The following is a 14,632-nucleotide window of genomic DNA, read 5'->3' as shown; positions in this document are numbered from 1 at the left end:
GTGTTAGTAGCTGTGTGAATGACACTGAGCACCTTCTATATACTGATGCACTTTTCTGCTTGTGGGAAAAGTTGATTGTGATGAACATTGGTTCATTTTGTAACTTTGTCATCACCACCTGCATATGAGTGTGCTAACGTGTCTAACTGTGTAACAAAAGATGTGTAGATTCAAAATACAGACATATTACATCTAAATTAATGAATATGGTGGTTTACCGTAAAAATGAGAAATTACTTTTACGCTTTGTACCGTATTTTTAACGGTGAAGGACTGGCAACCACAACTGCCGTTTTTTTACCGTAAATTTTACGAATTTCTTTTTTACAGTGTGGCATTTACATGAACTCATAATCAATTATAATGGCTTAGGAACGCTTTCGGGTTCTGTTTTGTTACACCATGAGGAGTTGACTTGCTGCTACTCTCCTGCTCTGTCCATTCATGCTTGCAGTTTTGCCCAGAACAAAACTATGGCAGTGGCATATGGCAGTGTGTCAATTCTTTTTACTTTTTCTATTGTGTTTGGCTTGATCAATAACCCATCTTTAGGATTTTCTTAGATGTGCACACATGGTATTGTTCTTTCCAGAGCAGAACCATCTCAAACACTAATTGTTTGATTAATATATCTATATTGACTAAACTGATCCTATCTGAAATGACTGAATGGTTAAAAGGTTTTCTCTGTATGCTTCAGTACATATAAATATTTTCATTTTTCAATCAACACTCTTAAAATGCTGGGTTGTTGTAAGTCAACGTTGGGCCAAATATCGACAAGCCCAGTTTTTTTTTTCAAAATTACACTTTTAAACTCAGCAGTCAATAACTGACACAACGTTGGGTCACAATAACAGTTTAAAATGCATCAATAAATATGCAAGGGATGCAAAAAAAAGACTGATTTAACCAACATAGGCTCATTCTGAAAATGTAGCCCTATATATTCTCCTGAAGATTGCAAATTATTTAGCCAGAGCTACATATGGCTGCTGTTCCTTTTCTCGCTTACCAGCTGACCCCACTGTTACCAGTTTGTCCAGATAGCTCGGCATGTACGTCGGCGGACTTGAGATGCAGAGCGGAGTTGACCACGACAACAGGGTTTGAGTCTGATGAAAAACGGTTCCAGAAAGCAGGCAAATCAAAAACAGAAGCCAAAAAATAAAACAAACAAGTAAATAACAGGGTGAGAATGTGGTAAAATCTGAAAACGTGGTAAAAATCAGGTGAGGGCTTTTCTTTTTCTGGACTGCTTTTTAAAACACTGCAGTTGGGTTTTGGGAAGTGGGTGGGCGGTTCAATCAGTGCTTTTTAAAATACTATTGATTGGGTTTAGGGAAGGGGTGGGGGTGTATTGGTTGGTTGGTCAGTCAGTAAATAAGTTAGTCGACAGCAGCGTCTGGTGGATTTACGCAGAACAGCAGGTGAAGGAAATTTGAGAGAAATTTGAGATCTCAAAAAGTGTACACAGCGGCCTCTGGCGGATTTAAAAAAAAAAACTGCAAAAATTAAAAAACTTAGCTCCTGAGATGTATTTGGCGCTCTCCAGAAGTCTATTTAGGGGTACGTTTTCAGAATGAGCCTGGGTTGGATTTAACCCTATTTGTTAAATGAAATTCTGTTTGGCTATGGTCTGCATTCAAAAATTTGCTGTGCATATCTTGGTTCACTTTTCTGCAATACATGCACTCCTACTTGCTCTTATTGTGTTCATTTGCACCATACAAAACGCATTTAATGCAGCGGTAAGCCAGAAATTGGAAGCACTTCTTTTGCGCAGTGTGTCCGGACACATTAGGACACTTAACAGGGAGAGGCATCTTTTGTTCTCCGATATTACATCGAAACGACCTTCCTCTCATCCGCCTTAGTAGTACAGATTCAGTGCTTGGCTTGGTGAATTTGATGTATGAGAGTAAGTGGAGCCAAAAACTCGCCCCCAGCATGTCAGCCCTCACTCACACATACACAGCAATCCATACTGCCACTGTTTCACAGGCTACCGCTTAAGCCTTGTAAAACATAACCTGACACGGATGCTTTAATGGTGGCTGTCAACATGCTGTATGACTTAATGGCGCTGCCAATCAAACGGAGTGAAGAGGAGTCCTGACATCCACAGACACTTTTGGTATGCAGAGACATTTACATGTGGTGTTATGCAATTAATGACTTCATCTACATCCATAAGCCAAGTCAAATCTGATTATTTGTATGTATGCTATAGCAGGGGTTCCTAAACTTTTCACATCGCTACCCGTCAAATAACAATTCCAGTGACCCTAATATTGTCGTAAGTGGTTTAAACATATAAACATATAAACCAAAACACCTGATTCAGATCATCAGCTCATTAGCAGAGACTGAAAGACCTGTAATGGATGTGACAGACAAAGGAGACATCCAAAAAAATGCAGTGTTGGTGGACCTCTAGGATTGTGGTTGAGAAACGCTAATTTAGGTCAGATTCCACAAATAATCTGACTTGGACTGACATTCTGGACTAGGCTACTTTGTATCAAAACAGATTTTTGTGTATCCTGTGGTGCTTTTTCATTTTTTCTGCTTCATATTTATATGCAAATAAAAATGCAAATGCAAACAATGACAACAGAGTTTACAAAACAGAGATTATAATTTATTAATACATCCTAAGAGGCAACAGTAGAAATGTAGCGAGCTGACACGTGCCTTTTTATTCTGCACTGCCTTATCTGCCTGTGTTAAAATTCAATAGCTATAAATTGTCATTGTGCTCTCAATTTGTACTATGGAGCAACATTGTTTCTGCTAAATTATTACTGAAATTGCCTAAATTATTGAAATTATAAATTATTAATTATTGCCTATTATAAACAAATACCTAGTAGTTTTCAACAACTATAGGGTATATTACACTGTAATAAAACCACTATTTACTGTAGTAAAAACTAAAGTATACTAATGTGTTTTATTAATTACAGTTCACTATATTCTGGAGCATTCATTAACAAAGTGTTGTAAATGAATACTATATGAATTTATACAGATCAATACACATTGTTATGATATGTGTTGGGCTAATATGGATTTCCAGAAATGTGAAAAAAAATAAAATAAAATAAAATAAAATAAAATAAAATAAATAAAATAAAATAAAAAAAATAAAATAAAATAAAATAAAATAAAATTAAATTAAATTAAATTAAATTAAATTAAATTAAATTAAATTGAGTTTGATTTAGTTTTTAACATGAAAGAATAACCTGAGATGGATTTTTTAAAATCATTTTCAGTTTTATTTATTTGTTTAACACTCAATCATAATGGACAAGTAATAAATTTGCACTGGTAGTCTGAGCTTTTGTTGTTGTTGTTTTTTGTTGTGAAATATCTCATTATGTTCTCTTTTTACTTGGACATCTCTGAGTTTTCGACCCTGGCCTACATCTCTGTAATGATGTGAAGTGTTTTGTGGGCGTTCAGTGTGCATTTGCTATCCATTCGGTCATCAGTTTACTAATATACTCTCAAAGATAATTAAAATTCACTTTTAGCAAATATTGGCATTGGTGTATTAGTCTTACTCTTTATGTTTCTTGGAAAATGAAATGGACCAAAATCTATCGACTAAGCTCCGATGTAGGATTTTGTCCAATAAACTAATCTCTAGAATGAGACTGTCTCATCCCCCTAAAATATACAAATAATGTATTGCTGGTAAACAGACAGAAATACAAAACTAAAACTGTCCTCCAGTGATGACCGCAGACCTCTTTTTCAGTCATTTTCTTCATAATCAAAGTGTCTTCATTGTTTTTGTTTTCCATGGTAAAATGGAATGAAAAGAAAGCTTGTTGTGTATTCTGTTGTGCAGGGGGCATTTACACAGTGATCTTTGAAAATGTAGATCTGTTTATATATTATTAAAGACTAATCTTTGCATAAGCCAAGATTATAAAATGCTTTTGTTCGCTAGATCATGTTAGCTATTTGTTATGTTCATGCACAACCATAGAGAAGTGTCATCAGTTCATCAGCAACAGTAAAAATAGGCTTGTTCTTCAAATTTGATTGAATTGTTTTAAAAAGATTTACTTATCGTGAACAATTTAACATACACTGTGAAACCCTACAGCCAACTTAATCAAAGGAAATGAGTGTAGTTAACTCAAAATTTACTGAAAGTTAATTCTACTCATTTGAAAAGAGTTTGATCTTAGTGTTGAAGGTAATGAGTAAATTAAATACCTCATTACTTCAACTTAACTGGAGTAAGTTCACAGATAGATTAGTTTTTTAACTTAAATGGTTTGTAGCAATCGGTTTCCTCAAACGGTTTGAGTTGCCTTACTTATTGGGTTTTACAGTACCAGTTGATTTGAGTTCTCTTCATTTTTTGGGTTTTACTGTGCTCAAATTGCTCCATTTACTCAAATAGATTAAATTCACACAATACTCATTAGGATTAGTTTTTGAACTTAAATGGTTTTTTGCAATTGGTTTTCTCAAATGGTTTGAGTTACCTTAACTTTCTGGGTTTTACGGTGTACAATTGTGTTCACTTTATCAGCATTAAGCTTAAAAGGTCGATTTCAACGCTCTAAAATGAATTTTTAAATGAATTCCTCATATGCATTTGTATATTTATTGAACCACTTATGTTAATGACAAAAGGTTCTTGGGATGCCAAAATTACAGTCAGTCAGTCAGTCAGTCAGAGATGAAAAAAATACATCTCTATATATTTTAAGTAAACCTTGATTTTATCTACAGGCTATAAAATAAATTGTAAATCAGCACTAAATAATTATGCAAATACTATATAGAGGCAGCCCCCTCAGAGTTGGTTAATACATTTCTTTTTTCTTTGTGCATAAGAAAGTCAGGCATAGCAAACATGAGAGCTATTTTTAACATAAGAACGAAGCTGATTTATTTTAGATCATCACTAGATGGCAGTGTTTGTAAAGACATAAACATGCATTAAGCTCAAAACCGAGCTGGAAACAGCAATACAGCAAACCTTTGAACATAAAAAATACAAGAAATGGAGTTTGTTCAGAATTTCAGTGAGCATGTATATTGATACATGTGTATATATAATACTGGAATTAGCAACATCCTTCAGTTATCATTGACAGTAATTTGTTTTGTCAGACAGCACATATAATTCAAGTGAGGCTGGATCATTGGGTTTGTGTGGATATTAGACACTGCAGCAGAGAACAGTCCTCCTACACAGTCACACACTCAGTCTATGGATGTAATTATGAGCTTCATAACTGTATTGTCAAGACTTATTACACTGTGACGCTTGGATAAAAAGATTGAAGAATAGGGAGAGAAATAGGAATCAATCTAGAAATTTGCAGGCAATTGTGCAGCTTGTTTTAGCCATTCTTAGTCTGAACTGTTTTAGTAAATTGTTCATATAAACATGATAATGTAGTGAAAATCTAGTGCAAAAGCCAAGCTAGCGTTTTCTGATGCAGAAAATGTTGTCTAATGATCTCTATCCGTTCAAATAGAAAAAGGTGGTGTGTAATTTTTTGGAATATTTCTGTTGTGAAATTGTGAAAAAACTGCGAGAAGGTTGTTGTGTGTGGATGTGCAAATGAAGTACTGCATTGCTCTTTGCTTTCAGTGCTCTGCCGCAAACGACTCTATTAGCACTTCAAATGAACGCTGGACTCTAGCTTCGCATTGATCTTCTGCACAGCACCATGCTCTCTTTCTTTCCCCCTCCTCGCTTCCCAAAAACAAAAAAAGCATTCAAATGTTAATTTAACTGACACTATAAGATAGAGTGTCTGTAAATGGCCTGAAGGTTTCCATGACAGACGTTTATGTCATGAACATGTTATAATTAGCCCAGCATACAGTTAAGCTGCAGTTCAGTAATTTGTGCAGTTTCTGTTAGACGTGTTTTTACACCTGGTATCACACCTGCCTACTGACCTAATTCTTAAACATTACAGGATGTGTTGGGGAGTGTGCTGTAGCCAGGCAGGATTAAACTTTGCCGTCTTATTCTTAATGATATTAATTTGGGTCAATGTAAAAAACACACAACAAAAACAATGGAACAAAATGAGACAAGACAAAACAACAACAACAAAAACAAGACAAGAGTGGTTATTGAAAGTCATTGTATTATTAAAATATATTATTTATTTACATTGTACAATTTAACATGCCTCTAGAAAAAACTAAATAAACAAGATGTTTTGAGTCTTCTATTTGTTTGATGAAGATTCTGAGAAGAAAACTGTTTGGTTACAGTTTCCATGTGTGTTGACAGATAGATTAACCATGCTCTCATAATTGTGTTGTTGTAAGTATTTTAGCAAATTATAGTTTGATTACACAGTCAGTTTAACACCAAAGGTTCAAAGTGGGTCAATTCTAACCCTTATTTCAAATTGATTGACTTTATAATTTGGTTTAAAATAAAACTCAAATAAAAAAACAGAACAAACAAAACAAAACAAATCAGCAAAAATAAAGCATCATGACAAGATAATAAAACACAAACAAGCAAACAAAACAAGGATCGAGTTTGGACACCCCTGCACTAAATAAAGGTGTTCTGTGATCTGGTGTTTTTCTGGAGTGTTTTGAATGGGGTGCAGTGTTTTGCCATAATTGTGTTTAAACTACAGTGTGTGCGGAGTGTTGCATGTGATGTGCATTTGGTTAAAGACCCAGAGAACTGGACAGGGCAGTCATCCTTTCCTCTTCAGCTTCAGAGTTTTTTCTTTATATTTATGTATCATTTCACTTAATTTCTGATTAAAATATTTCAATTGATTTGGTTTTCTGGTTTGGAGCTTTATTTGGTTTTGTTACTTTATTCTTGAGCCAGGAGGTTGTAACAAGTGGCATACAGAAAACCTGGCTCACATTAGGATTTAGTTACGCTACTTTAAAACTTGCCATTGCCTTCCACTCTCATGATGATCGTTAGTTGATCTGTCAGTTCAGCTTATCCGCTCAGGAGAACGGCCTGTATTTAGAGCGTGACCAAAACAAACAGCATAATGACAGGCATCACAGGTGCTTTGGCTAATCCTTATCTTTTTTCTCATTTACAGAGATGCCTATTATTCTCTCCAATTGGGCCAGTCTGTGTTTATCACTTGCTTTTTCAAATGTCATCGTGCAGATTTATTTTTAACGAATTAGACTTAAGGCCAGGAAAGCTGGACCCCATGTTGTGCTTTCTCATGTCATTAGGCTGGTATGTAGACACATGATGAGCAGTAGAAATAACTGCTGTAAAAACACCCATTTCATTCCTGTCACCATGGCAATCATCTTTAACAACTGCTGAAAATGACTTTCCTTTTTGTAAATGCAGGCTGGTGTTTAAGATAAGGCTATACGGTTTGGATTTGTTGCTTAAATAGACTTTGCAAAATATACAGTTAAAGACAAAATTATTAACCATTATGTGAAAATTCAAATATTCCCCAAGTGATGTGAGCAAGGAAATAGTTACAGGGTTATATTTATATTATATTATATGTATATTTCTTTTAATTTGCATTGAATGAAAAAATAGATATATTTAAGAAATAAAAGTTTTAACCTTTTAAAGTTTTTGATTGGCTGTGGAACAAACCATTCTTGTCCAATGACTTTTTGCATTGTGTTTTACACAAAATAGCTAGTATATATTATGTTCAGTTAGGGCTGTACATTTAATTGAATCGCAATCGTGATTTGAAATGTTGTGATTAGCTAATTGTAAGCGATATGGAATATATATATATATATATATATATATATATATATATATATATAATATATATATAATATATATATAATATATATATATATTATATATGTATGTATTATTTACCCGCCCAATTCATGTCTGCCATCTGTGTGTGATGGTCTTACTAGAAAATTGAGTGTGCATATGTTGGTTCTGCCCAATCAGAAATTTTCAATCTGCCTTATCAGCCATGTTAGTTTGCCGAGTGTTCATTCGATCATTTTCTTTTCGGCTTAGTCCCTTTATTAATCTGGGGTCACCACAGCGGAATGAACTGCCAACTTATCCAGCATATGTTTTATGCAGCGGATGCCCATCACTGGGAAACATCCATGCACTCTGTTTATCACACATACACTATGAACAATTTAGCTTACCCAATTCACCTGTACCACATGTATTTGTACTGTGGGGGAAACCGGAGCACCCGGAGGAAACCCACGCGAACATGGGGAGAACATGCAAACTCCACACAGAAATGCCAACTTACCCAACCAAGGCTCGAACCAGCGACCTTCTTGCTGTGAGGTGATCGTGCTACCCACTGGGCCACCATGACACCCCTGCTGAGTGTTTTATTATTATTTTTTTTTTTTAAAGCTACAGTATCTCCCTAATTTAAGTTGAACTTGTTTATAATTTTATTTCTGTTTACTCTTTGCTCTAGAGAGAAAATTCTGTAAATTTTTGTTTAATTTCTGATTATTTAAAAACAAATTTGAATAAATAGTGGAGTTAATTATTATCTTTTCAGTTTCTTTTCATAACTATCACTCGCTGCATTTTAGCAGTGAGAAGCTACGATACAGATTATTGAGCTGAAGCTTGACTGCAAAATTAAATCACAAATCAAATCACAATATCATTCAAAAATTGCAATTAGATATTTTTCCAAAATCGCACAGCCCTAAGTTCTGTCATTATGGGTAGACAAAAGAAATTTGTTATTGAACATCACTTGCGACATGCATATCTCATATCTCAGGATGTTTTGTGGTTAGCTTTGTTTTTTGGGCTCCTGGTTGATCATAGTATTTTTCTGACATGACCGGATTGAAGTCAGACCTCTGCTTTATGTGCTGTACCACTATGAGCAGAAGTTGACACTTGCTTCTTTCAGCTGATTAAAATGTTTAATTGGCTTCCTCTACACATTCAATTTAATGCATAATGAATTGTGGTGCCTCAAGGCTCTTTGACATTTAAAATAAGTCTATGCGGCCTCTGTGAACGGCAGTAATGAAAAAGGAATGGGCAACCTGCCTCACTTACCTAAATCTCTTAGGAAATCTTGATGAGGTACACTGCTTACTTGCCTACGTTTACATATACTGTGCATAGTTATCCGTCACATGACTGGTGAGGACACTGAGAGAGTAGAAAAATCAGGAAACACTTTATAACTACAACTATGAATCATATATTAAGGATTAGCTAATAATAAGCATTAACTCCACATAAATAGACGTTAGTAAGCAGTTTATAAATACAGTTACAAATGCTGTTTTCTTGACTTGTAAGTACATTATTAATGTGCTTAATGATTGTATTTTCATACTTTGTTAATGATTATTTTTTAATTAGAATATTGCATTATTTGCAAACTAGTTATTTAAGAATAGTTATTATACAAGATTCAATTTATGTCAGATTAATGTACAGCACCATTTACAGCGCATGTAGCATTATTGCAATCTCACAAAATGCATTAGGGCATTTCAAATGATGGAATATCATTCGAGTCAATACCCAACGTATAGTGCTAATGCAAATGCTATTAATAATATTATATACTGTAGTTGCTTTGATTACCTCTGTTGTCTTCATTTGTAAGTTGTTTTGGATCAGAAACTCTGCAAAATGCAGCAACACAGTGGCTCAGTGGTTAGCACTGTCACCTCACAGCAAGAAGGTTGCTTGTTCGAGTTCCAGCTGGGTCAGTTGGTATTTCTGTGTGGAGTTTGCCTGTTCTCCCCGTGTTAGTGTGGGTTTCCTCCAGGTGCTCCGGTTTCCCCTACAGTCCAAAGACATGCGCTATAGGTGAATTGAATAAACTAAATTGTTCGTAGTGTATGTGTGTGAATGAGTGCGTATGGATGTTTCCCAGTACTGGGTTGCAGCTGGAAGGGTATCCGCTGCTTAAAACATATGTGGGATAAGTTGGCGGTTCATTCCACTGTGGTGACTCCTGATGAATAAAGGGACTGAGCCAAAGTAAAATGAATGAATGAACTCTGCCAAAAGATTAAATGTAAAGAAGTCCAGCACTCCCAGTGATCTGAATTCAGTTCCAGGTCCTTTCTGATCTCTTTACCATCACTTTCCGTCTAATATATATTCCCAAATAAAGGCATTAGAATTAAAAAGTAAATATATAACTTAATTCATTGCCTTGGGCTGCATGGTGGCACAGTGGGTAGCACGTTCTCATCACAGCAATAAGGTCGCTGGTTCGAGCCTCGGCTGGTCATCAGTTGGTCTTTCTGTGTGGCGTTTGCATGTTCTCCCCGTGTTCCTCCGGGTGCTCCGGTGTCCCCCACAAGTCCAAAGACATGCGGTACAGGTGAATTGGGTCGGCTAAATTGTCCATAGTGTATGTGTGTGAATGAGTGTGTATGGATGTTTCCCAGTGATGGGTTGCAGCTGGAAGGGCATCCGCTGCGTAATACATATGCCAAATAAGTTGGCGGTTCATTCCGCTGTGGCGACCCCAGATTAATAAAGGAACTAAGCCGGAAAGAAAATGAATGAATCAATGAATTGCCTTATGCAGTACAGTGCAGTTTAGCATGCTGTTTTATATTCTGTTTGAATCAGTTCCGATGTAGTTTGTATCATAGATCAGGTCCTTACTAATTTTGGACGGTTAATAAAATGATCTTGCTACTAATTAATTACCTTACTACTATAGTTTTAAGGGGTAAAAATTAATGGAGATTAATTAATTAATTTCAATGGAGAAAAGCTGGAAGGTTATGAAATAGGTGTGGTGTCACATAAAATCTAAGAAAGTTTTTTTTTTTTTGCAAGATTAATTAGATAATTAACGTGTTGTTTTGGTAATAATAAATATTAATTATCATGTATCCCAGTAATTATGGGTGATTAATCTGACCATTAAGCACACAGATGGAGTAGTTTGATTTTAGAAATGAGCCTCATGCATGCCAGCTCATAGTGTTGTGACCAGTACACTTTTACACTGCATCAGGTCGTGTGACTGTTTCTGCTTGCTAAACATGCTGAGCCGTATCCAGGAGTCAGCAGAGTTGACAAACAGCTTGATTTTATCTGATGGATAGTGGCCACAAAGGGGAAGGACTCTGTAAGTCATCCTTCCAATCCTTCTGTACAGAATCAAACCAAAAAAAAAACAAATAATGATTGCTACACAGGACAAACTCACAGTGTTTAACTATATTAATAAGCGCTTAACAGTTATAGTACAGTACATTGCAACTACTAAGGCGTAGGCTGTTTAAATTGTTGGTTTAACTTGATGTTTTAAACAAGGAGGAACACGCAATGCGCAATGAGTTTGAACTCTATGAAGCTCGGGTTAATTTTTTAAAATACTTTTATTGTTTCTAAAAATGTGATGCATATATACTGTCTTAGTAACCAAATAAAATATCAACCAAAGAACACCTACTCTATCCCGAAAGAGCCATAAAAAGATATACACATGCAAAAATTAAAATAATAATAAAAATAAAAAGGGCAATTTTGTAAAATACATTAAGACAACGACAGTTCAACACATATACATTCTACTGAGTGTGAAAAATATATGAAAATAAGTCATAACAAACACAATGCACGTATTAACACAGTCAACTATCGTTAAACACTTGCACAGTATAATTACATTGTTTGGTGCTCAGGTTAATTTTACAAAAACGGAAAGATTTACCAACAAACAGTGGCAAAAACAAAGTGATTCAAATGAAAACATTTATTTATTATTTATTATACACTCTCAGAAATAAAGGTACGCGATCGGTCACTGGGGTGGTACCTTTTTCGAAAGGTACAAATTTGTACCTAAAAGGTCCATATTAACACCTCAAGGGTGCATATTAGGACCAAAAAAGTACAGAAGTGTTCCTCTTAAAATTTGTAGGTACTAATATGTACCATTGAGGTATTATAATGGACCTTTTAGGTACAAATTTGTACTTTTTGAAAAGGTACCACCCGAGTGACAGCTCGCGTACCTTTATTTCTGAGAGTGTATAGAAACGTCTATTATTATCATTATTTGAATTATGCATGCTTCTCTTTAAATAGAAAGTTGATTTTAAAATAACTTCTCACTTTCAAGGCACTTCATAATCCTCATTTTGCTCCTCAATATCTCACCGAACTTATACCCCTTCTCGCACTCTTAGATCAGCCAACTCTTTCACCCTGGTGCCACCTCACACTTGATTGAACACAATGGGAGTCATATCTTTTAGCTCCATGGCTCCTCAACTATGGAACTTGCTTCCCCTGAATTTAAGGAGCAGTGATAGTCTTCACACTGCACTCGTCTCAAGAACCATCTTTTAAGCAGGCTTTCTTTTGACTATCTTTTATCATGTTAGTTTGTACTCACAATGTGTTTGTAACTGCAACTCCTTACATGCATTTAAATTTTAGTTTAGCAACGTTTTATTAATTGTTTTAATTGTTTGGGTATGGCTGTTGATGGTTGTTGTAAGGTGACCTTGGGTGTTCAGAAAGGCGCTATTTATAAATAAAATGTATTATTATTACTATTTGTTGTTGTTGTTGTTATTATTACTATATTATTATTATTATATTATTATTATTATTATTATTATTATTATTATTAGTAGTAGTAGTAGTAGTAGTAGTAGTAGTAGTAGTATTAAAAGAACATTTATTTATCATAGTGTTAGACAGTTTCTTGATCAGTTTAATGCATACTTGCTAAATAAAATTATTAATAAAAATGATAACATTTCAATCTTGTGAATTACATCTCAATTTTAGTAGGCTTTGTCATGCTTATTTTTCTGTATGATTGTGCAGTATAAAAAGAAGACGCTGTGAACAAAATGGCTGTGAAGTAGTGTTTGCTTGTCATTAGTGAGAAGCAAATGTTTTTGTGCCATGTTGTACCAGTGGCGGTGATACAGTTCAGCTCTTTGTGCTGAAGGAAGTGATGTAAGCGCATTAGTGTACTGTGAGGTACAGTCACAGATGACTGCTCTCTCTCTTATGTGCTGTCATTCTGAGTCACAGGTGTGATAAACAGTCATGAAGCAGCAGCTTGAACATTTGTGACGACTGTTTGCATGTCTTAGCAGGCTTTCTTACCAATCCATCCTCTGTTTCTTCTCTCAATCTATTATTATTTATTCTCTAAAAGCCATCACCTCATTCATCTCTTCTCCTATTTTTATTGTCCTCTTTATGGTTCTGGCACAGAATCTGAAATTCTCATCACAAATGTTCATTCGGTATAAATAATTAAGCCCTCATGCTGTGTTAATCACATTCACACAATGCCTAAAAACTTTCATCCATCCAAAACATAAAACAAAAATTAAAAACACAAAATGGATTATGCTAAATGTTCAGCATTTTTCATGCCTATATGAAGCATTTTGAGAGAGAAGTGTTTTGACAATTACATTTCAATTCCTGGCTCAACTTTTGATGCCACAGTTTGGTGTAAGTCTGTGTGTGTTTTGTGTTGTGACATATCAGGATACAAATTTGTAGAAATGACATAATTATGACAGGTATTACAAGGAGGAGGTACCTTATGAGGGCACTGGGCATGTCCCCATTTTTCAAAAGGCGTCTAAATCATACAGAATTTTTTTTTCTTTTGTTCAGAAAGTTAAAATGGAGGGTTCGGTTTAGGGATAGGGTTAGGGAACATATATTAAGTACAAGATATGTGGCTTTAGAATTCCTAGCAAAGAATCAAATTGTAAAAGCAAGTATACATTGAATCTTTCTGGATGATCTCGCAACTTCTTGATAAAGAGGTGAACTCTTCCTTTGTACACAATGTCAGGACTAGATGGACCAAAATAATTAATTTTTCTGTTACTATTTTTCAAAAAACGGAAGTGCAACAACAACAAAAAAAGAAATGACTACAAAAACAATCTCCTTAACCACCACCAACCTGCTGCATCCACCTGGGTGATGCGATGGCAGCCATTTTGTACCAGACCGCACACCAGCGTATTTGTGTCAAGTGGTGAAGCCAATTACATATCTGTCAACATTGGGATGTGAAAAAAGAGTAATGGAATTATAGAAAATGAAATAACTAATGAAAGGAAAGAAATCCCGCCTTTTTATTTTTTAAGTGTTTTCAAGCCTAAATAAAATGGAAGCAGAGAACAGATTCACATTTAAAAGCAAGGGACACCCTGGTGGTTTGGCAGTATGGGTTGCCAGCCTGATCTCACGAGAAAACATAAGTATTTTATGTTTTGTCAGTTTAGTGGCTAATTCGTACGAAATTGTACGATTTTTAAAAGGAGGCGTGGCACCGAACCCCACCCCTAAACCCAACCTTCATTAAGGTATAAGGAAACGTACTAAATTGTACGAATTAGATTGTACAAATTAATACGAATTAGCCACTAAATCAAAAAGTTACGAATTGCCGTGAGATTATGTTGGGGTTGCATATAGAGAGGATTGGCTTTTTGATGTTAATTGCCACTTTTCATAGAAAGATTAAAAATACGGGAGAAATATGGGAAAATACCTCTATGGGATGATAGCGGAATACAATTGTAAAATACGGGAGAATCCTGGGAAAAATGGGAGGGTTGACAGGTATGCAATTATGACCATACCCCAACTTTTACCGGAGACACACCAACG

Source organism: Danio aesculapii, chromosome 3, assembly GCF_903798145.1.
Source record: "Danio aesculapii chromosome 3, fDanAes4.1, whole genome shotgun sequence".
Taxonomy (NCBI): domain Eukaryota; kingdom Metazoa; phylum Chordata; class Actinopteri; order Cypriniformes; family Danionidae; genus Danio; species Danio aesculapii.
The sequence above is the reverse complement of the archived record's forward strand: the minus strand, read 5'-3'. Positions refer to the sequence as shown.